Source organism: Monodelphis domestica, chromosome 7 (assembly GCF_027887165.1).
Source record: "Monodelphis domestica isolate mMonDom1 chromosome 7, mMonDom1.pri, whole genome shotgun sequence".
In the NCBI taxonomy this organism is placed as follows: domain Eukaryota; kingdom Metazoa; phylum Chordata; class Mammalia; order Didelphimorphia; family Didelphidae; genus Monodelphis; species Monodelphis domestica.
In genome coordinates, this window is record NC_077233.1 from 40548019 (window position 1) to 40575543 (window position 27525).

The 27525-nt window shown below is 35.0% G+C and overlaps 1 pseudogene; it reads left to right on the plus strand.

The window, feature by feature from the left end:
* Positions 1-994: 994 nt before the first annotated feature.
* LOC100021786 (myelin-associated neurite-outgrowth inhibitor-like) lies at positions 995-23234 on the plus strand (annotated as a pseudogene).
* Positions 23235-27525: the final 4291 nt, after the last annotated feature.

Sequence of the window (27525 nt, forward strand, 5' to 3'; positions counted from 1 at the left end):
AATATTTCTATACTACTAAAGATTCATAAAATGCTTAAATACTTAAAGTATTCAAGGGAAGCAATGGAGTTAATAAAGATATTTATGATCCTAGAGATATTTAAGATACTTTATGGTAATGAAGGGAAATGAGATTAAACTGATTATATTACTAGTAAGGTGATAAGTAATATGCTTAAGCCACATATGATACTTGAAGCTCCTAGGACACCTAAGGTACCTAGATTTTTAAAATTATTCAGGAAATGAGTAGTCATATATAGACACTGAAAATAGGGAGTAAGTTAACTAAGAAGGGAGGGTTTCCAAAAATAAAAGATAAGAAAGAATATACTAGGAAAAGAGAAAAGGAGGTTAAGTGGGAGCTAAATTATCTTACCTGAGGAGGCCAAAATGGCAGAGTAGAACCAGAGAAAGCTTAAACCAATAAAAGAATCCTCTTCAAAAAAACCTAAAAGCAATGCTTCAAAATGAATAATGGAGTGAAATAACTAACAAGGTGATGGAGTGAAGCAACTTTCATGTAGAGAACACCTTAAAAAGTAGACAAAGCAGAAGTGGTTCAGTGCATTGAAGGGAGCACAGATCACTAGAGGCCACACCAAGGAATACTTGTAGAAATCAACATCAACCCTTTTTCCTCCACCACATCTACTGTTCTAGATTCTGAACCTAGGTCCAAGTCAATGTCTAGTCTCTGAGACCCTGCCTAAGACAAAAATATTGTAACCCCAGGCATACCCCTTAAAATTCCAAGAACCACCCAAATCTGCAGTCCCAAGTCTTAGCAAAGGGCATTCTCTGGTATGTCTGACTGGTGTAGAACAAGAGGGAGGCACTGAGACCCAGTCTAAGTCCAACCAAGGCCCCAATCCCCAGAACAAGGCAGTCATAAGGCATATACTTTGTGTGAGCTTAAGTTGAGGCCCAGAGCCTTTGCCCAAGCCTATAGTTAGATCCTGAATCCTAATGAAACAAAGTCCACATGGTCAACATGGTCTGTGTAAGCCAAAAGCAAGGCCCAGGAACCCCAAGCCAAGGCTGTAATGAAGACTTGAACCCTATCACAAGGCAGTCTATAGCAGCTTCAGGGATGTGTAAGTCCAGAGCTAACCCCTATCTAAGCTCAAACCTAAGTGACAAGGCCCAGGGCAAGATAATCCACAGTATATATGACATGATCAAGCACAGTGTGAGAGTAAAAGCTCTTCTTCAAGCTTGAGACTAGAATCTAATCCCTAGCATAGAGTAGCTCATAGTGCTGTGAGCTCTTCAAGTCTTCAGTAATCCTAGGAGGTAATTGAATCATCAGTGGGAGATGGTTTTCAGAGCTCCAAGTCCACAGACCATCATGACAACTTAAAGCAACTGAAACTTACAGAAACCCACAAACAGATCTAAGGGTGGCAGCAAGGAAAAACTGAAGGTTGAGTATCTCCTCTCTCCTGAGAATAGATCTCACCTTTAAAATAAAAAAAGATATGAAAAAGGCTGGGAAATGAACAAAAATGAAAACCAAAAAAAAAAACCCTAAACTTAGAAAAGTTTTATGGAGACAAAGAAGAATAAGACATAGATGAGGACAGTTAAATAAAAGCAAACATATTCAAAACCTCAAAGAAAAATGTAAATTGTTCTCAGAATCTAGAATAGAACAAAAGGGATTTAAAATCAATAAAGACAGCAGAGAGAAAATAGGGAAGAGAAATGAAAGTCATACAAAAAGAAAATAACAACTTTAAAAGTAAAATTAGCCAAATGGGAAAGGAGGGTCAAAAACTCAAAGAATAACTCATTTTTTAAATCAGAATTAGGAATATAGAAGACAATGACTTCTTGAGATATCAAAAAAACAATAAAAAAGAATGAAACATGAAATATCTCATTGTTAAAACAGCTGATCTGGGAAATAGTTTCAGGAGAGACAATTTAAGAATTATTAGGCTATCTGAAAAAGATGATTAAAAAATAAAAAATGCTTTTGCATTATAATCAAAGAAATTATAAAAAAAAATCTTCCCTTATATCCTTGAAAAAAGAGGGTAGAGTAGAAATCAAAAGAACCCATAAGTCACTTCTGTAAATACATGCCCAAATGACAACACCCATGCATATTACAGTTGAATTTAAGAGCCTCTGAGTCAAGGAGAAAATAATTGAAGCAGCCAGAAAACAAACAAAAAAACAAACAAACAAAAACAAAAATACAACATTCAAATACCATGGAGCTAGAATTGCATAGAACTATTCAGCCTCCACGTTAAGGGATCAGAAGGTTTGGAATATGATGTTCCAGAAGACAAAAGAGATAGATTTACAACCCAGAACAACCTATCCAGCACAGTGAGTATATTCTTTCATGTTGGGGTGGGGGAATTGTCATTTAAAAAACTGAATATTTACCAAGCATTCTTGATGAAAAGACCTGACCTAAACAGAGAATTTGATGGCCAAAAACAAGAATCAAGAGAAACAAAAAATGTAAATAAGAAAGAGAAAATTTAAAGAATTTAATAAGGTCAAAATGCATATATTTCCACATGGAAAGGTTATATTTTTAATTACTAATATTTTATGAGTATTAAAGAAGTTAGAAGGAATATATATATATGCATACATATGTATGTATATATATAATATATATATATATATATATATATATATATAGAGAGAGAGAGAGAGAGGGGGGGGTAAGCTGAGTAGGATGATATGATATGATATGGAAAAAATTATGGGCTGAAAAAGAGAATAGCACTGAGATAAAAGGGAAGGGAAAAGTGTAATGGGATAAATTATCTCACTCAAAGATTAACTAAAACTATTATAATTGAGTGAAAGATGGGTTGGTGATGGGCAGTGCTAAACCTTACTCTCATCATAATTTTCTCAAAGGAGGAATAACCACCATATTTATTTTGGTATAGAATTCTACTTTACTTTTTAAGTAAGAGAAGTAGGAAGGGGAAAAACAAGGGTGGGTAATAGAAGAGAGAGTAAAGTAGCAGGTGATTATTAAAATCAAATCACTAGTGAGGAGGGATAGAGTAAAAGGAGAAAGAAAAGTATCAAAAGGGGAAAATAAGATGGAGTTGCAGACAAAGATAGTAGTCATAACTAGAAATGTGAATAGGATGAATTCACTCATAAAATAGAAGTGCATAGCAGAATGAATGGATTAAAAACTAGAATCCTATAAGAATTTGCTTATAAGAAATGCATTTCATGCAAAGAGACACAAAATGAAAGTTAAGGGGCTGGAATAGAATTTATTGTGTATCATCTAAAGTGAAAAAATCAGGAGTAGCAATCATGATCTCAGACAAAAGTGAAGAAAATATAAATCTAATTTTAAAAGATAAGGAAGGAAATTAGATCTTCCTAAAAAGAAGTATGGACAATGAAGTAATATCAAATACTTAGTATATATACACCAAATGGTATAGTCTCCAGAATTTTAAGGAAGAAATTAAATGAGCTTCAGGATAATATAGACAGTAAAACTATAATAGGTTGAGGCCTCAACTTTCTCCTTTTAAATCTAGTTAAATCAAACCAAAGAAGGAAAAAAAAGTGAAGGAAGTGAATGAAATAAAAAAAAATTGAACTAGTACATTTGTGGAGAAAAGTGAATGGTGATAGAAAAGAATGTGTCTTCTTTTCCACATAACTTGGCACATACAGAAAAATGACCAGGTTTTATGTCATAAAAACTTCACATCTAAATGCAGAAGAGGAGAAATTTTAAATGTACCTTTTTCAATCATAATGCAATAAAAATTGTTACTAGTAAGGGTCTCTAATGACAAATCAAACATTAATAGGAAACTGAATGATATAATGCTAAAAAAGGGATAGGTCAAAGAACAAATTATGGAAACATTCAATAATTTCATTAAGGACAATGATAAGGAGGAGACAATATATCAAAATTTATGAAATATAGACAATACAATACTTAGGGGAAAATTTATCTTTCTAAATGTTTATATCAATAAAAAACAGATAAATAAAAAGCATGCAACTAAAAAATATAAAAGGCCAAATTAAAAACTAATTTATGACTAAAATAGAAATCCTTAAAATTAAAAACATTTACATACATTTATTTATGATTTTATTCTGAAATTTTGTTTTCTATGAGTACAGTCTTACAAAAATGACCAGTATGGAAATGAATCTTACATGAGTATACATGTATGGCCCATATCAAATTGGTTACCCTTTCTTAATTGGGAAAGTAACTCTAGATAATATCCTGGGACAAAAACCTGGGAATCTAATTGCCAAGACAACCCCAGGAATTATATGAAATAATTACTGAATATTTTGTACATGAATAAAGTCTAACCTAAACAATTGAAAAATATTAATTGTTCATGGGTAGGCTAAGCTAATATATAATGGCAATTAAAATTCTTTTTAAATTAATTTACTTATTCAGTGTCATACCAATCAAACTACCAAATAATTACCTTTAGAGCCAGAATAACAATAACAAAATTCATCTTGAAGGACAGAAGATCAACAATATCAAAGGAATTAATAAAAAAATGTGAAGTATGAAGGCCTAGCAGTACCAGATTTTAAACTGTACTATAAAGCAGGAATAATGAAAACAGTCTGGTACTGGCTAATAAATAGAATGATAAAAATAGACTAGATTAGATTCACAATATACAGGTATAGATGGCATTAGCAACATGGTATTGAATATACCCCAAGACCCCATATTTGGGAATGAGAACTCACTATTTAACAGAAACTACTGGGAAAACTCTAAAACTATGGCAGACACCACGTATAGACCAATTTTTCAAACCCTATATCAAGATAAGATAAAATGCGTATATGCTTTAGATATAAAAATGACACCATAAGTAAATTTGGTAAACAGAATAGTTTAACAGGCTGTGAAGAGTGAATCAAACTTTCTTTGTCTACCAATCAGCAATTTTTAAATTAATCAGTCAAAAATTTAAACACCTCCACTTAAAACTAAATCTGAAAGTCACTTGCTAAAGTTAGTGACAACTCTAGAGGCCACTGGCATGCCCTTTGTTAGGGCTAGGCAAATTAAAAGACTGTAATTGGTTACTGTAAGGTAAAAGAATAGACAGGAAGTGATATGGGAAAAGGACTATGAAAAGTCCTGAACTTTCTGTCCAAAGGGCTGTCACCTTGACTTGGGACCTTGGATCTTGGACTGATTCTTGGGGGACTACACCTGGATCTTTTCCTTTGGATTTTGGTGTTGGAGGACTTCTTGGGATATGGCTTTCAATCTTCTCCTTGGGAGTTCATCTTGGGTGGTTGAGTATCTAGCCTTCCTTTCCTGGATTTTGGAGAGAGATCAGTTCTGGAAATTCCTGCCTTGGTTTTGGAGAAGACTGCATTGGTGAAACTCTTGCTGAAGTTACCACCAGATGTGGTGGGGAAGCCCCTCTGGGGCTGAGTCTCACTTCACTGGATAAGGGCTAGTAGCCATGTTAAAATCTGTGTCTTTAGCTACTTTTTCCATTTTCACTTTTTCTACCACTTTGAAAATAAAGCTACTGAAGTCATTTTTGACTTAAGTTATAATACCTTTAAATGATCTACCACAATATTACTTTAGAATTCTCATATTTAGTTGAAACCCCAAATTTATATTCTTACAAGGCAAATTTATAGAAAAGGGAAGAATTTATGACCAAAGAAGCCATAGAGAGCATTATAAGCTACTAAATGAATAATTTTGATTAGAGTAAATTTAAAAACTTTTGTACCAGCAAAACAAATGCAATCAAGATTAGAAGGGAAACTACAAATTGGCAAAACTTTTGTAAAATGTTTCTCTGATAAAGGTCTAAATTTTCAAATCTATAGAATATGGAAGTTAAATTTGTACAAATACAACCTATAGTCATATGAAAAATGCTCTAACTCATTCCTAATTTTAAAAAATGCAAATTAAAACAAAGCTGCCATACCCATTTTCTACTCTCAGATTCAAATGTAAGACAATGAAATGATAAATATTGAAGGGGATATGGCAAAATGTGAACATTAATGCAGGGATAAAGGACAACCCCAAGAGACTTATGACAAAAAAGAGATACCCAATGCCATAGAAGAAACAGATGAAATCTGAATGCAAATTGAAACATTCCATTCTTTATTTTACTTCCTCTATGGATTTTTCTCTAGCATAGGCACCGTGTGTCTTCTTTACCAACATGATGAACAAGAAAACGTGTATTGTAAAATAATATCTGTATGATCTTTATTTTATTGTCTGTATTCTTGGGGAGGAGTGAAGGGAGAAAGAATGAGAATGGATTATAATATGTCAGAAAGCAAATACTTTTAAATTGTATTGATACGTAATCAAGAAAAAATTAAAAAAAATTATAAAAATAGTAAAAAGAAGATAGGAATTTTTTTGTATTTTACAAATGAGGGAACCGAGATTCAGAGGTATTTAATGACTTGCTCATGAACCAATAGTTAATAAAAGAGCAAGGTGTTCCTGACTCTAGGTTCAACAACATATACCCTCTCTGTTCAACTAAAAAGTAGCATGTATTAAAAGTACTACTCAGTTCAGAAAGATTATTTGAAATGAGATTAAGAAGGATTCTAAATAACAAGGGGATGAGATTATGTGGTATTTGATTTTAGAAGAAATAGTGTACCAATAAATTTCCATGAGCAGGAAAGTGGAAGAATTATACCTTTGGTTTGGGAATATCAGTTTAGGAGCTATAGTGAGAATAGAATGAAAAGGAGATGAAAGAAGAAAATGGAAGACCAAGTAGTAGACAACTGAAAGAGTACAAGAAGATCTTCATAAGATTATTGACTCTGTGGGTAGAGAAAAGAATTATACAAGAGATAGGGCTATAATATTTATAAGATTTGATAAGTGATTAGATATAGAGAGTGGATGAGAATGAGAAATTGAGATTGATTCTGAAATTGTGAACTCATTTTAGTGGATGAATAGATCTTTCTGGAAAGAAGATTTCGTCTAGGAAGTAAAAAAAAATGGTGAGAGGAATAATAATGTAGCACCCTGCCGCTCAGTTTCCAAAAATAATTTTGGTTTTGATTTAATTTCATTTTTTTCAAAGAAAGAAGGAGAGAAAAAGGGTGTGGGGTGACAGAACATCCAGAACATATTGATGGAGATTAGAGCACACAAACTGAGGGAGTAGAAAAGCAATTGATGTAATTTTATACAAGCATATTCTATAGTGGACACTACCAGAGGATGGAGCAGCTATTTAGAACTGCAGAAATGGTCAAGGTAAAGATTTGGATTCATGGTCACAGCGTGGGCAAAGTCTACAAGTTTAGCTACAAGGCATGAGGAAGTACAAAGATATATTTGTATGTTTCCAGTGAGAGCAATCAGGTGGTTGGGAGGTCTCAATTTCACTCTATAAATGAATGGGTTGGCAGAACAAGGAATACACAACTGGAAGAAGTGAATTGGGGGTAACAGAACAAATGTGTCCAGATGTGCTTTCCCATGCAAGAGGAACTTAATTTGCTCTATTTGTCCTCAGAAGATGGAATTAAGCAGCAATGTGTGGAAAATTGCCAAGAAATGAATTTTGGCTGTAGAGAAGGAAAACTATCCTATGAGAGCTGTCCAAAAGTAAATTAGCAGTCTAGGAAGTAGTGAGCTCTTACTCACCTGGAGTCTTCATGAAACATCGGGATGAATCCTTGTTTATTATGTTGTAGAGATATATGTACTTAGGTTATAAAGGCAGATTTTGTCATCTTTTGACCTCTGCAATTCTGTGAAAATTCCATAAGAAAATTTCTTTTTTAGGTGTTGTCTTAGTTCATCTAATCAAGGCTGCAGGACAATTTGGAATACAAAGAAACAAACAAGCTAAGAAAAAAGCTAAATAACAAGGAATATCTGGATATTTCTGGAGGATACACCCTAATTTTCAATTTGCAGTAAAAACATCACCACAAATTGTGTATTTCATCATTATATCCAAAATATTAAACACATTATTATACCCAAATTTATCTCATCTTTTGGAATTCATTCTAAAATGTTCTTTTCTTCCTAATATTCATTCTGTACTTAATTCTTCATAGACACTGTCCAAGTAAGGAGATATTTTGCAAAGGCATCATCTGCTTGCAGGTACAAAAGTAATTCAAAATCTGCCATTATTTTTCTCCTTCAGGGGAGAAAGAAAATCTAGGACACTTTGGATGACATTTTATTTTTTAAGCCTCAATCCTCTGTTTATTTGCTGAAAGGATTGTGTCAGATCTTCTGCATGTAACCTGTGGCTTAGGTATCGCTTCTGAACTGGAGGGGAAGAAACGACAACAATCCACCCAATCTAGTAAAAATGCTAAACTTGATATTTTCTTTGGGCAGGTTTATTGTGGCATTTTAACAAATTAAACTACCTTCCATTCAGCTTCCTTTGTAGCTATTTCATGGATTGTTTATGGATGCCTGCAAAGCCATCATTTGTGTGCCGAGATAAGCAAATTGTTGAATCATAATTACACATAACTGTGTTTTGTGTTTTCTAGAATTTTAAATAGTCTAAAAGTACCAGGGAAATCAAGCAAGAGAAAATATTGCATTATTAATCGTATATTAAAAAGTAAATAAGATCTTGAATGTCTTTATAAATCATTTTCCGTCAACCTAATCCTTCAGGCATAATCCTTCAAGCATCAATTTGCTGTTTTAAAATGCACATTCATTATCTCTGTACATCATTTTTCACTTGTCTCTTTATTCTTTGAAATGCCTCTTTGAGTGAGAATATGGAAAGTTGAGGTGAACTCAGGTGAAGTCAGGAATATTTTCACTTAAGTTAAAAACTTTGGAACCTTTCTTGACTTTGAGTCCTGCTTTGCTCGCTTTCTTTATTCATCTACAGTTTCTGTGGATTTTAGAATATATTGTCCCCACCAAAATGTAATACTACGTCACTCTGGGGATCATCTCTTAAGCACCAAATTCACCTCCTCCACTTTTCTATCTGTTGAAGTTATTGTAGTCCTTAAAGTACTTAGAGGTCATTCAGTTGGGGGAACTAGTACCACTTAATATGGTGGCTTGCCTATAGTTTAATATGTATGCACAGAAGTGATTTGTGCTTAAGATAAGTTCAGACCTCTGTTAGATTTCATTTGGCTGTATTAGCACCAGACTCAGAAAGACACTGATTCAACTCTCTTGATTACTTTATGACACAGAGCAGTATCCTCATCTGAAAAATGGTAGCGATGATATCTATGATTCTTACTTCACAGACCTATAGTAACATGTTTTATAACCAGTAACATGTATTTATTTTTCATATAAATGCTCTGTTCTAGTAAAAGAAATTATTTGCAGTAATGCATAATTTTCTAAATTACAAAGGTCTTTATCTTAAGGATTTGGAAAAATAAAGTCATGGATCATAACAAAATACAAAAGTTTAGAAATAACTATGCCTTAGAAAAAGGTTCGCACTACTAAAACATTTTTTTTAAATTTGGATAGAAAACTTATATTCCATATAGTTTGGAAAATTTTTTGAATACAGAGTAATATAGCACAAAAAAAGTGGGGGAAATTGGTTTATAAATTGGGCCTAGAGGTATTTTCCTGAATTTAACCTCAGATACATATTATCTAAGTGTTCCTGGGCAAATCACTTAACTCTTTTTGCCTTAGTTTCCTCATGTGTAAAATGAGCCTGCAAAAATGGAGATTTGAACCCCCAACTTCAATTCCCAGAAGTCCTTGGTAGTTCCCAGAATTCCCTAAAATCTCACCAGAGATACCCACAAAATGGGTATTTAAACTGACTGTACCACCTACTCGGTCTCTGCTTCCGCTTCTAAGCACACACATCTCTCAAGATGTAGTAAGTGAAATTGAAAGGGCTTACCAGCCCTAGGATTTTCTTATTTTGTATTTCTTTATCCTTGATTTCTAACAATCTTTAATAAACCTCTAAAATATAATACTTTTAGTAGAGAAACTAATTTTAATTTTAACAAACCAGAGAAGGAATTGGCAATTTATTACAGTATTTCTGTCATAAAAACCCCAAATGGGGTAATAGAGTCAGACATGACCGAAAAACAAGGACAAAAATAAAACACATCTGACCCTTTCAAATTAACACCACTACACAATTGCATATAACATGATTTCATTTTTCCCAAGCCATGATTGAGTTAGATTCTGGCTGCTGATTTTTTCATGTAGTTGACTGTTTTATTTGACCAAATGCCATGTGAATCTTTAACTAATTATTCCATGTAGCTAAAGATTAAAGAGAGTGATCTGAAGACTAGAAGTTTGAATCCCCAATGAATAATTTAGCTTACTGTGTTGCAAAACCACAGATGGTATTACGTCTGTAGCAACTAACCAGCCATTATCAAACTTCATTTCACTGATATTGCAAAGATTGTGCATGACTCAAAGAAAGACATCATTGCGATTTCCTATATATGGAATGGGGCAGGAGCTCAAACTTATGTCCCAACAGTAGAAAATCAGAAACATCATTTTTTATGAATATGAAACACATCTATCTTAAAATATTTTTATTTTCTCAGCTAGAACTCCAATTTTAGGGAACTTTTAGATATGTGATTATGTTATGCTAACATATTTCTTCAAATGTTTTTCAATTACTATTTTCTGTCATAAATCACTTAAACTTGAAGGAAGAAAAACATATAAAGGGAAATTTCATACCCTATGTGATTCAGGGCTTCCCGATACACTCTTTTTGTTTCAATTTTTATAAAATGGAATAATAGTAGCACTTAATTCCCAGGAAATATGTGAGAAAAAATTAGATATTTTAAAACCTGGTTAAATACTGTTAAAATGTAATATCTATATATGTACATGCATATAAACACATATGTATATATTGAAAAATTTTAAATCATATCTCAAATAAAATATTATATTTTATGAGGTTTATTAAATTTAGATCATTAGAAATCAAGGAATAAAAAGGATACAAAATAAAAACCATGTGACCATGGCTGGTTAACCATTTTCAACCATCCCCACTCACCACTATTACTGTTGATTGTTGTCCAAAAAAGAAGAGATGTGGGAGGAGTTACCGCCAGTTAAATACCAAAAATGTGGTCCTACCAATGTGGAGATGCAGGAGAGACTTTAGGGAATTTTGGGAAATACTAAGGACTTCTGGGTAATGAAGTCAAAGGTTCAAAATCTCCATTTATACAGTATACATATATGTATAATAATTTAAATTTATAAAATGATTTATACTTTAATAATAAACATAATAATAAATATATGACTATGTATATGTAATTTTTACTATCATTATTTAATTCTCACAAATTACCTGAGAGTTAAGTATTATTATTATCCTCATTTTATAAAAATGTAGGCTAGCTGAGGTTAAGGGCTTTAAAGGCCAAATCACACAACTAATATATGAAACTTTCTGTTGTGTATTTTTCTTCCATTGAGTTTAAATGATTTGTGATGGTGAGTACTTATTGAAAACACTTATGGAAAATCATGTCTATCTATCTGTAGCCAAGGTTCAAATTCAGTTATTGATTCAATTGCCAGTGTGACTATGAGCACATTATTTAATCTTATTAATAGTAATTATCTTCATCTTTAAAAAGATGAAAATAATACATTAAGGATCAATCTCATCAGGCTGCTATCAGGCTCCAATGTGCATATGGGAAAAGTTTTGCAAATCTTAGAGTTCTGTATAAGGGTTTGTTGTTTTTGTTGTTGTTTTCCTAATCAACAAATGTTTGTTGAATGAAGACAGGAATGAGTTAGTACAGGGTCATTACAGAGTTCACTTTTAAATGTGCAAAGAGCAGCAAAAAGGAAACCTAAAAAATGGCAAATCCCAATATTTTCCATCAGAAAAGGGCATTCCATGGCTTTTGGCTGTCCTTCCCAGCCCAGATAGGAAGGATCTGAGGTCATATTTGAACTCAAGTACTCCTGACTCCAGATTGGATTCTCTATCTACTGTGCTAGCTACCGGCCCCTATCATTTCCTTTTGACCAGCTATCAATTTAATAAAAGTTTCCAAACTGAAATGTTTTGCTGAACAAGATGTCTGGCTTCAAAACATTGTTTTCAACAACAGTAATTCTGACAAAAAAAAATGAACTGCAAAGGCAGATCAAGAATGAGTAGAAATACTTCTCAGGACAGATAGAATAATTACAAAGGAAAAATGGTAAAAGTTACTGCACTCTTTTTTTTTCTCTCCTTTAGAGAGTAGAGTGATGGGATAGTCAAAAAAGAAAACTAGGAGGCAACTGGGTGGCTCAATGAATTGAGAGCCTGGCCTAGAGATGGGAGGTCCTAGGTTCAAATCTGGCCTCAGACACTTCCTAGCTGTGTGATCCTGGGCAAGTCACTTAACCCTCTTTGCCTAGCCCTTACCAGTCTTCTGCTTTAGAACTACTACACAGTACTGATTCTAAGGCAAATGGTAAGGGCTTAAAAAAAACAACTAATGTATGGTGTCCTTTATGAGAGGCATAGCTTCTGTAAATAAGGTGATATTCATATGAAAACCACACTTTTGGAAGGAAATGCATAAGACAGAGATTATCCAGAAGAGAGAAAATTCATGTCAATGAGAGAAACAAGATATAGACTTTAAGGGAAAAAAAAAAACATTAGTTTCAAAGTATATCGGAATGCTTTTGTAGATAGCATTTAATTAGACAGATTCAAAAACCATGTGTTGAAGGGACTTCTGGGTTACTCAGTGGTACAGGAGATCCTGGGTTCAAATTTGGCCTGAGACATATCCCAGTTGTATGATCCTGGGCAAGTCCCTTAACCCCAATTTCTTTACCTTGCTGCTTTTGTGCCTTGGTAATAATACTTCATACTAATTCTAATGCAGAAGGTAAGGACTTAAAAAAGCAACATTTTTTTTGAATTATGCTTCTCCAGATGTAAATGGGACTGGCTGCCCTCTGATATGGCTGACCTCTCTCACCCCAACATTATGGACAGATTTCACTATGGTCTCAATCAGATCAATTGATCACCACAGAGCCTTTACAGGCTTTGTTTCCATGTGGAACTGATTTTCTTGAATTTTCTCTATTCCTCACCACATTTCCTTTGCTCATAGGACTTTGCCATATTGATGCTGATGCTGGATGCAGTAAGGACAGTTGTTAGTTTTAGTCCTTCTGCACTTCAGAATTCTTCATCTCAATCACTTTACCATCATGGGACTCCATAGTGGTAGGGGATATAGATTTGTACCACCATGTTCAGTCACTGAACTTATATGTAAAGAGAAGACGTCAATATTTTCTTTAACTATATGAAGAGTTGAACAGTGAGAAGATGTTCATCAGTTACGTTTCAGTCTCTAGAGTCCATATCAAGAGTAAGTGGAATGAAGTTCAAATAAAATAAATTATGTTTGGAAACCAGAAAGGAAAAAGAACATAAAAAATTGAGCGTATGGATTATAAAATATATGAATGAACTCTTAAGGGAAACATGAATTTTTTGTGCCTGGGTGATGTGGAAAGGAAAAGGAATACACATACAAATGCAAAAACACACATACATTCCCTTATAATGAGGGCAAAAGTAGACTAATTAATCTGAGGGCAGACTGGAAGATTCTCAGTGCCTAATTTATCTGACTTTTTGGCAAATTAATTCCACCCGGTAGATACTGTCTATTCTTCATGAGACTGTACTTCCACAAACTCATGCAGGAATGCACTAAGAACCTTCTTTAATCTTGACAGAGAATTGTTGTTTTCAAAAATATAATTGTTATAAGGGAAATTAAATGTATACGTTGATCAATTATCCTTTCCAAAGAAGGGACATAGAGGGTTTGAAGAAGACACAGAGAGCATGACATGAGAACTATGATTTCTAGAAAGTGAAAGATCATGGTCAATGGCCACGTTTCCTGCTGTGGTCAGATCACCTTCATATAGATACTTTATTGGAATTAGAAATTGTGAATGTGAAGTTGAGCCAAAGCACCACAAGTTTAAATGTTATATTCAGTTTGAGTCTCTAGAGAGTGATTAGGAGAAGAGACAATCAATGAAGAGAAGAGAGGTGATCAATCAGCAATGGCAAGTATTGTGACCAATCACTATAATGATAACTAAAGTATTCAGAAGGAAGAGTTGAGACCACAGCATCCATCAGGTGTAGACAATTTTCAGGAATATTTCCTCTTACCAAGAATTAATTTACACAATGAAGTGACTTCTTCATTCCTCTGTTACTTTCTGTCTAAGAGGAAATATATCTAGATCAAAGTTGTGGGGTTTCTGTTTGTTTGTTTGTTTCCTGGCATTTGAAGACAAACGATCTTAAACAGAAGACAAACTTTTAAAAAGGATTCCAAGATGTCCAATTTGAGATAATGAATATTGTTTTGAGTGGAAGACAAGGAGAAATAGGGCATAGAATAACCAGAGGTATACATAGAAGAGCAATAGAGTATCAGAACTGCAAAATCCACAGGCCTCTATTCTGATTAAAGTCTTAATCCAAATGAGACTCATTTATATAGATTATTTTTGTATCTTAACATCTCAAAAGGATTACATACCATATGAATTTATACTTTTAACTCAAGACAGTGCTGAAGTTCTGAATAAGGAGACACAAGCGTTGGAAAGAGATTGGACCAATAAAGAACAGTGTGAAAATTTAACACAGCTATGCACTCCTTTTTCTTGATAGCCAAAGAGCAATCTTGGGGTTTTAAAAAGAAAGCTTCATATTGAATTTGAAAACTCATTTTTTATTGAACTGAGTTTTTGTTCAGCCCTCACCCCTTAGTTGGATTAAGACCAAGGTCTGAGGTTTATCTGTATAATAGGGACATGTGCACTCTGGGAGAATGTCACAAGGTTTGTGGCTCCCTGTCACCCAGAAGAAGCATGTCTCTTGTCCCATGTGACTTCAGACTTCTGGAAGCCTGGCTTATGACCCAGATTGAGATCAATTTTGGCTAATCAAATAGACCCAGAAAAGAGGTGCCATGGAGGTTATACATTTTGAGTCCAGAGAAAGGAAAATCTATTGTGGTATGGAAAGGATGGTGGTATGACACAGCTAGGAGAATGGGAGCTTAAGTAAGTGCTGGCGACTTTAAAAAAGTCTTGGAAAGGGAAACAAATCCTCTTTTTAAATTTATTTAATGAATTATTAAAAATTAAGTATAGATTCCAGAGAATATGAATTTTAACATATATGTTTTCCTTTAGATACAATTCCCTCAGGCAATTTCTGCTATTCTCAATCATTATTCACTCCCAATACAAAGCATTGGCTGTACCACCCCTGAGAAGAAGAGTGGAATTATTGACAAAGAGGAAGACATGCCTTCTGATGATCAGCTGAAAGGACATTCAGGGTAAGAATGCCTTGCCTCCATGAATTTAGGGACCATCCAAGAGGAAGAAACATTTTTTCTAACATAACCAAATCCATTACCACATCTAGCCAAATCCATCATCATAGATCACTTCAATCACATGAATTTTGGAATTTTAAGGTTTTCATTTACATACTTATATTAATAGCACAATACTTTATACATATGAGTTATTTAGTTACTACTTGTTAAATAGATGTCTAATGTCTATCAAAGTATGTGGTATCTAATATTTCATGTTTAATAAATATCTACTTAATTGAAATGAATCAAATAGGACAAAAAGGAGATGCAACTAGGATAATAGAAGGAAATGTAACTCCTATCCTCAGTGACCAACCAATTGATATATTTGAATAGGAATAAATTTTAATATGTAAAAAAACAAACAACAACAACAAAAAATAGCTACCTCCATACTCTGTAATCCCTTTAAGTAGTCCCATTCAGGGCCTGCTTCTATTTCCATCATTGATCATGTTGTTAGAGTTATTGACCTTATAGGGGACCATATATTCAACTAGGAGATAATATATGCTATAGTGCCTTGAGTTTTTAACTATAATTTAATTCTTAAATAAAATAATGCCTTTCTTTATGTATAATACATATACATATGTGTATATGCATATTTATTTAATAGGGTCATATGATATATTAATAAAAGATTTGTGCCAAAGATACAGAGCAAGTACTGAGAGATTCTTATAACTAGATGTGTTTTCCTATTGATTGACCTTACAGTACAACACTGAGACCTGCCCTGGAAGTTCTAATTGATGGATATTTTAATGAGGAAGTGGGCTAAGAGATCTTAGCTCCTTTCTCATTACTTCTCAGGTGGGTGGATCTCTATAGCTTTCCTACAGGGAGGGAAAATGGTTGATCCTCCCTTCTCAGGCACTTAAGAAACAGAATACTAGCTGGTTTATAAAACACAGCTTCCTATAGCAATCTTTTTCTAGGAAAACATAAGCTATCTCAAAGAGGTTTTCATAGGCTATTTCCTCTTTTTTAAACCATGTCAACCCAGATCTTATTAAGAGGAATATCAAAGACAAAGAAGGCATGTGCTGGGGAAGGCATTGCTAAGACTGGTTCTTATTTCTAGGATAAACAAAAAGCAAGGGTTCTTGCCCAGTTAGATGCCTCGTGGGCATGAAAGTAATTACTTTATTCAGTTATTCCCTTTAAAAACTTCAGTCTAGAAACACTGGAAAGGAATAATAGAACCCAACTATAATTTTTCCTCAAAATGATGAAAGATAGTCACCAAAGGGAGTAAAAAACTTCAGAGAGTGTTAGCCCTCTAAGCAGAGAGATGTGATGACTATGGACTCAGGAAAAAGGCAAACCCTGAGAGTTGAACTCCAGGGTATTTTCTTGACCATTCTATAAAGAAAGAAAACGTATTAACAAGTGATATGGATATGCCAAACATACCATATACATGCACCTTATGTGATTTTATTTTGTTCGAACCCACACTTGCCTTGGAAGCTTTGGATATTTGTGGTAGATTATGCCTCAAATCTCAGAGATAGATAACAGAATGGTACAATGAATAGAACATTGGCTGGGTAGGAAGTATTGCATTCAAATGTGGACTCATAAATAGATGAGCTGTGGGATTTGGGGCAACTCACAATTTCTCTGTTTCTCAATTTTCCCATCTGTTGTGAGAATAAAATGAAATAATATTTCTAAAGAACACTACTAACTTTAAAACACTATAAACTTTCTATTTGTACCTTTTATTATTGCTATTACCAACCAATCTTATATCACCTTACAAAATGACTTTACTAAAAGTTACTTCTTTCTATTGGGGAGTTAGATGGCCCAGTGTATAGAGTACTAGGCTTAGAGTCAAGAAGACTTAAGTTCAAATATGACTTTAGACAGTTATTAGCTATGTGACCCTAGGCCAATGATGGCAAACCTTTTAGAGATGGAGTACTGTGTGTGCCCTGCCCTGCCCTCCTATCCCCACACAGTAGAGGGAGGAAGCACTCCAATTGGGCTGCTGGGCAGAAGGGTGAGTGATGTCAGAAGTGTCTTCAGGTATGGTAGAGAGGGGCAGGGGAGTAGCTCCATCTGGGAACCTCTGCCTTTCTAGTAATGTGCCCAGGAAGGGCAGCCATGTGCCCTCAAAGAATGTTCTGTGTGCCATCCTTGACACCTGTGCCATAGGTTCTCTATCAGTGCTTTAGGCAAGTCACGTAACTTCTCTTTGCCCTATTCCTCAGGAAAAGATGCAAACTAGTAAGTTTGGCAAACCTCAAGGACAGTATTGGCTTCCTACAGTCCAAAGTCTCACAAAGAATCAGAGAATGAAAAACAGAACAACAATTATGACTATTGGCTGCTTATTAAAAATCAATAAAATAGGCTGTGAGTTATTATTGTAGACTCACCCTCCCATTGAATTAAACTTAGAACCTGCAGTAGATACCATGATTTCAAAGCTGAATCAGGAAGTGTGAGTTGCAACTTAGGGTCAATAATATAGAGGGAGTGTTACACCATAAATAGATTTTAAATTGACTGCCATAAATTGTTAGGCTATCTAAGATACTTTAGTAGTGCCTCTATGCATACCTTTTCTATAAACCAATTCAATTAAAAAAACATTAATAAAGTAACTGCTATGGCTAAATCATAGTATTAAGCAGTGGAAGAAAAGAAGGAAACAAGCTTTTATTAAATGCCTACTATGTGTCAGACAAAAAGATAATCATTTAAAAAATATGATGTCTTTTTATCTACACAAAAGTCCTGGGACATAGGAACTATTATTATGTCACTCTATAATTGAGGAAACTGATTCAGACATGCTCACATACACACATACATAGAGGGCATCAGGATGGTATAGTGGGTCTGGAGTCAGGAAGAATCTCTTCTTGAGTTCAAATCTAGCCTCAGACATTTACTAGTTGTGAGACTCTAGGCAAATCACTTAACCCTATTTACCTTAGTCTAGCCACTTGTAAAATGAGAAGGAAAAGGTAGAAGGCCACTACAGCATTTTTTGCCAAGAAAATCCTAAAAGGGATCATAAAGAGTTACATATGACTGAAAAAATGACTCGACAGCAACAACCACAATGAGGGAGGGAGACAGACAGACAGAGACAGAGAGAATAGAGTCCTGAGAAAGAATGAGGAAACAACATCAAGACCAAGAAGAATTCCTATAGAAACTGATACATGAGCCTTGGAAAATTCTGAGAGTCAGGTACAGTTGATATATAGACATGGCAGTTATATAGGTGGGGATCGGGGTGGGCTTAAGAAGTGTGTAAAGGGGGATAATATCCATAAGCCTGGAAAGGTAGACTGCAGCCAAAGTAGGAAGGACATTCATAATCTCATGTTAAGGAGGTTTTATTTCATCCTAGAGAAAACTATGGAGTCATTGAAGTTAAATAAGTCGATTTTTTTTGTTTGTTTTTTTAAGCCCTTACCTTCCAAATTGGAGTCAATGTTGACTCCAAGGCAGAAGAGTGGTAAGGGCTAGGCAATGGGGGTCAAGTGACTTGTCCAGGGTCACACAGCTGGGAAGTGTCTGAGGTCAGATTTGAACCTAGGACCTCCAGTCTCTAGGCCTGGCTCTCAATCCACTGAGCTACCCAGCTGCCCCCTAAGTCAATATTTTGAAAGAAATGATGGGAAGGATTTCCAAGTAAGGAGTTCTGGGATCATGTAATTCTTCTCACCTAAATGTACTTTATTTCCTTATCTATAAAGATAAAGAGACTGACTAGATCATCTCTTTAAGGCCCTTTCTATCTTTGAAATTCAGATTGCTTGACTCAGAACAGTCATTGGGTAGCAATAGACAGTTTGATGACATTAACCAGCCATTCCATCTAAGCAGTTGAATGGATCACCTTGCTTTGATAGGAATTTTAAAAGCCCACTCACCTCTAATGTGTGAGGAGATCATAGTCCATATTAAACTGTAGAGACTAGGCTAATAATGCCTGACCACTACCTGAAAAAATGGTGACTCATTTCCTTCAAAAGAACCAATTTTTCCTAGATTTCCTTTCTCTATTATATTGAAAACAATATTTGTACCATTACCTGCCCTGGGCCAGATCTAAAATTGCATTGCTCATGTTTCTTAGCTCAACTTCCATTTTACAAGTTATTATCATTTGGCTCATTTTTCTCAGACGTTTATTTTCTACTTCCCCACTGTAATACTTTCCTTCATCTCCTATTCCTATCTCTGGTTTCCTCTAAAGCACAGTATTGCATTAATAAAAGCTGGGCAACATTTCAACTCTATTTAATCTTACGGTTTTAATTATTCCCCACTTTTTAATGTCCTGACACATTTACTGTAATAAAAGGAAATCATTAATTTACTTGGGAAATGCACGTATGTGAAAACTAGCTTTCCTTTTGATTAATTTTAAGATTCATCATAACTTTCCTGCTAATGTTCTATATATGCAAGAAAAATGGTATTGGGTGGGAGTGATAATTTCCCCTCTTGCCTCCTAAATGCACTAATTTAGAAGCCAAATGTTCTGATGGTGTACATACACACACACACACACACACACACACAGAGGCACCTGCGTATGTGTGGATTAACTGGAATGGAAGAGTAGAGGCTACTTCTGAACCTTGCAGAAAGGTTTTCTTTGCCTTCACCCCTTACTATCAGTCCAGTTAAAGCACTGATATATTTATGTACCATACTTATTCTGAATATAACAAAATGTCCTACCTTAATGTCTAGCTTCAACAATATTGATGGGATGGTTTTGCTTTTTAAGACTGGGCCAAGAACCACTACTTTCTCTGATACTAAAGACCTCGAACATTCTGTTAAATGGAAAGGGTTGAAATTACTTTCAATAACTACTATTTTGGAAACTATAAAGCTGGTGAGCTCATTCCTTCCCATAAGACCTACCCGGTTTACAAAATGTAATTTGTTTGGATAATCTAGCCAGGCTGATTGTGAGCTGGTCTCAGAATCACCGCCATTTGGATTCAAGTCTTGTCTTGGATACAATCTGTCATGGTATTGAACAAGTTACTCCCTCAGAGCACTCAGGAAAATCTCAAAGATGGTAAATTGTCAAGTTTCAGTCTGAATCTGTTGAGGAAACTGATACACACGAACCTTGCTATTCTGATGGAATTAGAGTTATAATCCAATATTTCCTTTTTTAACACGAGGAACAACATGCAAGGTTAAGGATATGAGAAATAATGTATATGCATCAAATTAAACACATTTAAACAAATGTAAAGTAATAAGTATTGGAGAGGATTAACAACTGTGAGCCATTAACACCTGGGGATACCAAGAAAATCCTAATGAAACAGAATTGTAATTAAACATATAACGTATGTAGGGATTCAATGCAATGTAGTTGAAACGGGACAGTATTCCAGGGATGAAGGGCACAATATTCAGAGAGACAATCAAGAGATGAAAAGTCTCATGTGGGTAAAAAAAATAGGTCTGCAGCATGTGCGAGGAGGAGTAAAATCACTCTAGAAGCACAGATTAGAGGCAGACTGTGAAAGACTTTAAATGTCAGAAGAGTTTATTTCTTGATCTTAGACACACTATCAGATAAATTGGTGACAAATTCAAAAATATTTTTTCTTTTGAAAAATGACCAATAATAACCGGGTTGGCTATGAGAGGTCATTTGAGTAACTTGTTCCAGAATCATGTATACACAACAGATTTAATTCTCTAATGACAAATTAGAGATTTGGGGCTATATACAGTTTTTTCCCTAACACCTAAAACACAGTTTTATTGATTTATATTGTGTTATATAGTGATAATCACAAGACAAACTGAAGTCATGGTATCATTTTATTGATAAATGAAAGTAAGTAATAGGCATTTGTTCAATCAACTAATTTTCAAGTGCTTTTGGCATCCAGTCTATTAAACATTGTGGGAGTTTTTCTTAAACCTGTGTAAGACGGATTCTTTAGCTCAGGGAGATTAGAGCCTCCTGAAAAGGGTAAATCATGTACATAAATAAGGAAGATTATGTTGGCTTTTTTTGCAATTACAATTCAGAAATTATGGAAGGTCAAGTATGTGAAATTTGGAACAAAACTACTTGAGTAATATCACTGTGGAATTTATGAGCTTTGTTTTCATCATCTTTTTGTGGGGAAAAAATAGCTCCATATGCTGGCTTCTAACAATTATCTATATAGTACTCCATTAAATGCCGACATGAAGAAATGTCTCTCTGGGAGAAGGTATGCAGTAGAGATATAGTGGAGTAACAACAAGATGGAACAATAAAAATACTAAAAGTCAGTAGCATGCCTAATTGTGGATTTTAACACTTATGAGTATTTTAAGAAAATATTTTCAAAAAAACCTGGTACTGGATAAGAAACAGAGTAGTTGACCAATAGAATAATGTGGGTACATAATATAAACATGGAAATGGCCATTGTAATGTAACTTTTGACAAATCCCCCAAATCTAAAATGTGGGAGCAAGAGCTCACCATTTGACAAAATGGCTAGGAAAGTTTGAAATAAATTTGGCAGAAACTAACCAATAAACCAACATTTCATACTCTTTAATAAGATAATATCAAAATGGATATCATTTAAGCACAAAGTATGTTATAGCAAATAAATTACTGGATCATGGGCAATAAATACCTCTCTGATTTATGGAGAAGGGAAGAGATTATTACTAAAAAGAGATAAAGTAGATCACAAGATGCAAGATGGTTAATTTTTATTATATTATAATTTTTAAAAGATTTTTGGGAAGGGGGGTGTGGGGGGGAAGAGGCAGACAGACAGAGAGACAGTGGGAAGGAGGGTTTGCCAGGGCACCCCAGCAGCCTCCAGGAAGGCTCCAGCCATGATGATGAGCACTAGGAGCCCAGCATTGGCACCTCGAACCCTCAACCTCTTTGGTGATGGCCGTGACCCCATCTCTCCTCTGGGGCCTCCTCTCCCCCAGCTTCCAGCCCAGGCTAGAACCCAGGCCCAGCCCCCACCACTGCTATTGTCTGAGCCTGAGCCCCAGTAGCAGAGGCTGCTGCTTGGAGACAAAGGCAGGGAGAATATCTGTAGCTGTCACCAGAACCAGCTATCCCACCCACCCCTCTTGTCGTTGCTCCTTCTTGAAATCTGGAATCCTGTTTATAGTCCTGGATCTTCAAGGGTTCCCTATGCAAATGCCAAAGGAATTGGTTATTCAGCTGGCTTCCCAAGGTGCTATGCAGTGACTGCTCCTGCCTATTGCCCTATTATGTACTCTGGGGCAAATCCTACCTTGTAAACAGCTTATACACCAGGTACACCACACAGTGTCTTATTCACCCACCAGTGGGACAGTGCCACTTTATTCATCATCACCCAACCCTTATCAGGCTGCAGTGTACTCTATTCAAAGAGCCTAGCCACAGCAGAATCTAAAAGCAGAGCAAGGCACTTTCTATTATTCCCAGCCATTGTTTGCAGCACCACCTCAAGGAATTCATCACACCACAGTTGTGCAAACAAATGGCCTGCCAGCAACTATGTACCCAGCTCCCATTGTCCCTCCAAGAAGAAATGGCCTGACTATGGAAATGGTTTCTGGGACCACTATGGAAATGTCAACAGGTGCTTTGTTGACTACTCATTCCCCTAGCCCTGTAATCCAGTTACTGTGCCTACAAATCCAGCCCCAGGAATAACAACCTATACTATGTGCCCCCACAATGGGGATCATCCTGGCAAGCATTTGAAGATGGGAGATGTGCAATCAAGTAATTGAAGTTTAACTGTTGGTGCTGAAACCCCTCATGCCTTCTACCAGGACTGACTTTCTTCTGAAGGCTTTCAACACTTTGCTAAACACTACTAAATTCAGATCACTAAAGATTTCCAGTGTTTCATATGTTATATCTTGGAACTCCAGTAGTTAGCCTTAAAGCAAATCCTGTTTTGTGGACTGTCTTGCAATTTTTTAGCTAGCAATAATGATAAAAAGGGAGTGTACATTTATTCTGGTCCATATCTTGTTGAATGCATGTTTAAAAACAAGCACACACAGAGAGACAGACAGACAGATGAACAAACAGATGGACACATCTACACACACAAACTTGCACAATCTAACTGCAGTGACTGATGCAAAATCATCATATACAAAATCCAAAGGAAATGAAAAGTATTTTACAACTTCTTGTCAATGCACTATTGTAACATATGCAAACTCTTAGAAAGGTAGAGTTATAAAAATGAATTTCTTTATAATAACCATTAGTATGTAAGGGGTAAATTTAGGGTTGATATTGAATATATAATTTAGTGGTCACCAGGGATTTAAATTCTAAATCCCAATGAAATATTCAAGTCACAATGGAATTTTATGGTGGTTTATTTACAATAGAAGGAAGAAATTAAGAAGAAGGAGAAAGAGCGAAAGGGGTAAAAATCTACTCTGGCCTGGCCTGAGCCAGGGGAACTTTAGAGACCTCTAAGCCAAGGGGCCTTCCCAGATGATTAAATCTAGCTTGACTTCCAGCTAGGAGGTCTCTTCCAAAATGAGGGGCCTACTTGAAGGCTGGAACCTTTAGAAGGGTCAATGGAAAGGGAAGTCTGTCTTAACACTTACAAGGGAAGTAGTTTCAGGACCCATGCTTCAAAGCTCCTCCAAGCCAAGATTTTTCACCCAAGTCCTCAAAAACCTCAAAAGTCCCTCTCACCAGAAGTGACGAGAAATAAAAAGGCAGTTCTTTACATCACTTCTTGTGTCTCACATGGACCAATGGTGGTTTAAGGCTGGCTTAGGACAGCCCAGGGGGTCACTCTGATTTATCACTTGCTAGCACATGCTGGTCATAGGCCTTCCTCCCCCACACTCAACCTTTAAGTGGCAGTGTATACATTCCTAGTTGCTAGAATTCTAAAGACTAAGCAGGGTGGAGTAAAAACAAAATTCACAAGTAAGTGCTTCAACTTCTTTGAGGATGGATTGACTGTTAAGAACAGTTTGTTTAAATTTAGGTAATTATATAAATACATATATATATATATATTTCCATTTGAGTTCAGTTGATAGAAGTAAAAGTGACTAGAGGAAAGATCTGGATCTGGCAGGGTCAAAAATTCCTGCACAAAATAAGTTTTCCAAGCATCCCCTTTCAATTATATTATATGGAGTCACTGTTAAATAGACATTCTTAAAAATCAGAACAAAATACCAGATTGTGTGGCCAGGAAGAAGGGGTAACCTGTGAATAAAGCAACTTTATCAGCTTTAAATTTATTACAAATTCTGGAGTAGTAATATTTTCTATATCTTATTGAAAACTCAAAACTGGTACATAAACATGTTTTTTCCATGTGATGGAGAGTAGGTTTAAAAGCGATATTGCTACTGTATTGGAAGGTATCAGATTCTGCTTTTTTACACTTTATTCTATTTGTTTCCTAAAGAATGTTCTATTCAGCTGAAAATATGTACGGTTTGACCTAACTTATTTAAAAAAAAACATGTAGGATACTGCTAAGATTTTACACAAACAAGCAAGACTTCAGCTATGTGTTGTGATTATAATTTGTGTGCTTAAGAATTAAAGGGGAGCAAAATGGAAAAAAAAATAAAAAGCTTTTGGAAAAACAAAACAATACGAGAAATTAGGAATCTGAGGAAAATAGTCTAAATGTCAGAACTATGAAAATTGTATACATATATACATACTCTACATACATATATATATATATATACATGTATTTCAAATGTTATGTCCAGGAAAATTCTAGAAATTTTAGTCATGTAGGTTCCTTATAGATTTGGAAAAAAAATTGTGCCTACATAGCGCCAAAAGGCATAAGAATCTATAAACTCATCATCACTGTGGATATCACATGCAGAAATGTAGATCACTAACCATCCATGCCTTTTGATCCTCTGGGATGTTTGTTGAGATGTTGAATCACTCTTCTATGGGGTTTAGAAAATAGATATTGCTTAGGTTTGATAAGATAAGGAATTTTGGAATCGTCTCTGAAACTGCAGAGTGACCGAGACAAGAGAGCAAGTTCTGTTCATGACCTTGGAACTTTGAAGAGAGCAGAGCAGACAGAGTTCTAACCATTGGTACCTCACTCCTGAGGAGACTGGCCAGCTCAGCTTTTGCTCTCTGGATTAGATCTGCTGTTATAGGAAAGAAAGAGAACTCAGAAACCATTCTGAAGGGTTTTCACTTTCCTTATTGTGGAATTACAGTGAGGAGAAGAATTGGACAGATCTATCTACTATTTGAGTGCTGTTTGTGAGAGGAGAAAGACTGAAGGCCTGCTTGCCTGAGCTCTGAGAGTTGTCTCAGTATGATGCACTGGTCAGTTAGCCTCTGAGACATAGGGCTAACAGGCTCTGTTTACTTAGAGATACTTTTTACTATAAATAAGTTATTTTCTTATATAAGGATTTAGTTAGATTTAGTCAAATAGCATTTTATGGGTTTTTTTTTAAGACAATGGTAAGGAGTTCAGTGTAGCATCAAGACCTGAAGACTTTGTCTTGTGGCAAATATAGAAGAGTGGGTAGATATTTAGTTTCTCTGTAGTGTTAAGGTTTCCTTGTTTATAATCCTTATATTCATATAATTTAAATTACAAATAAATCTATTTTATAGAGAAAATACTCTCCAAGGCAGTTTGGGTACACTGAGCCCAGTGGAGGAGGTCCATAAACTAAACCTCTTTTTAAGGTGAACAACTGAGGTACTTGCAGTTATCAAGCAGAGTAACACACAGTTTATCACCTTAATACTTCATTTATACACTTTATTATTTCAGGGGATTCACTGACCCTGCTAGGAACATTTCTTCAAGTTTGTTAATATTATTTTACTAAAAGTGTGATTCACCATCTCTGTTCTAAAAACAAATGGTTTTCATGCATATAACTAAATCACAAATGATTTCTTGATAAACATAACAGCAAAGATGATTTGGTTTGATTATTCTCTGATAATTAATATGAATTGATATAGAAAATCAGGAGATATAAGCTTTTGCGAGTCAGAGAGGATGTCTGAGGCAGACTCCTAATGGAAGATACATTCCTATATGGTAAGCTGGATAATATTCTTGATATTCTTAATTGTAGATATCATGATTTTGACTGAGTTAAGCCCTAGACCATTGTAGGGTCTCCAAATTGAGATCCATCATCTTTCAGAAGTATTATTCAAATGATATCTAAAAGAAATACCTACTGGATGAAATTAGATGAATATTTGAAGTACAATATGTAGTTGGGTGGGAGAACTCACAATTTCACCTATCAGTGGTGGTATCTTAGAGAAAATTGCCTAGTACTGAATAGGAAGAGAATAACAAGTAAGATTGCTAATTTTGGCAAGTTTGCCTTTACCCTTTTCTTTCAGAAACACTCATAATTTTTAATTATTTAAAATGCTTTTTTTATAGTTTGTCAAACATTTATTTTCTCTCTCTATCCCCAATGATTAAAAAAATAAAAGAAAAGAGAATAACTCTTGTAGTAAAGAAAATTTTTCACATTGGCATGTTTCTCTTTCCAATTCCTTCTGTGGAGAAGCCTAGTCAGAATAGCCTGTATCATTCACCTCCAACATACATTTAAATAGGGGGCTGCTTGAGATCTTATAACATACACTCAGAAGCTGATGACTCTCCTGTCTTACAACATAATCTAAAGAAATGTTCCACGATGTTTTGGGCAAGATGTTTTGAGTCAAAGAAATGTATATAATAAGGCAGTGGGGTAGAGGGGTAGAAGAGTTTTCTCAAAAGGACTAACATTACTTATGTTATGATTAAAATTATCCGAGAGACTGGTTTGGGGTATAAATATCAATTTATTGATTAGGGTTAGTATTATAACCAGTAAAGCAATATTAGGTTTGTATCCAGGAGAGATCATAAAAAAGGAGGAAAGGACCTTTTCATGCAGAAATAATATTTATAGTGACTCTTTTTCTGCTGGCAAAGAGCTAGAAACCAATGGATATCCATCATTGAAGAATGATTCGACAAGTTCTGGTATGTGATTATGATGATGTTATAA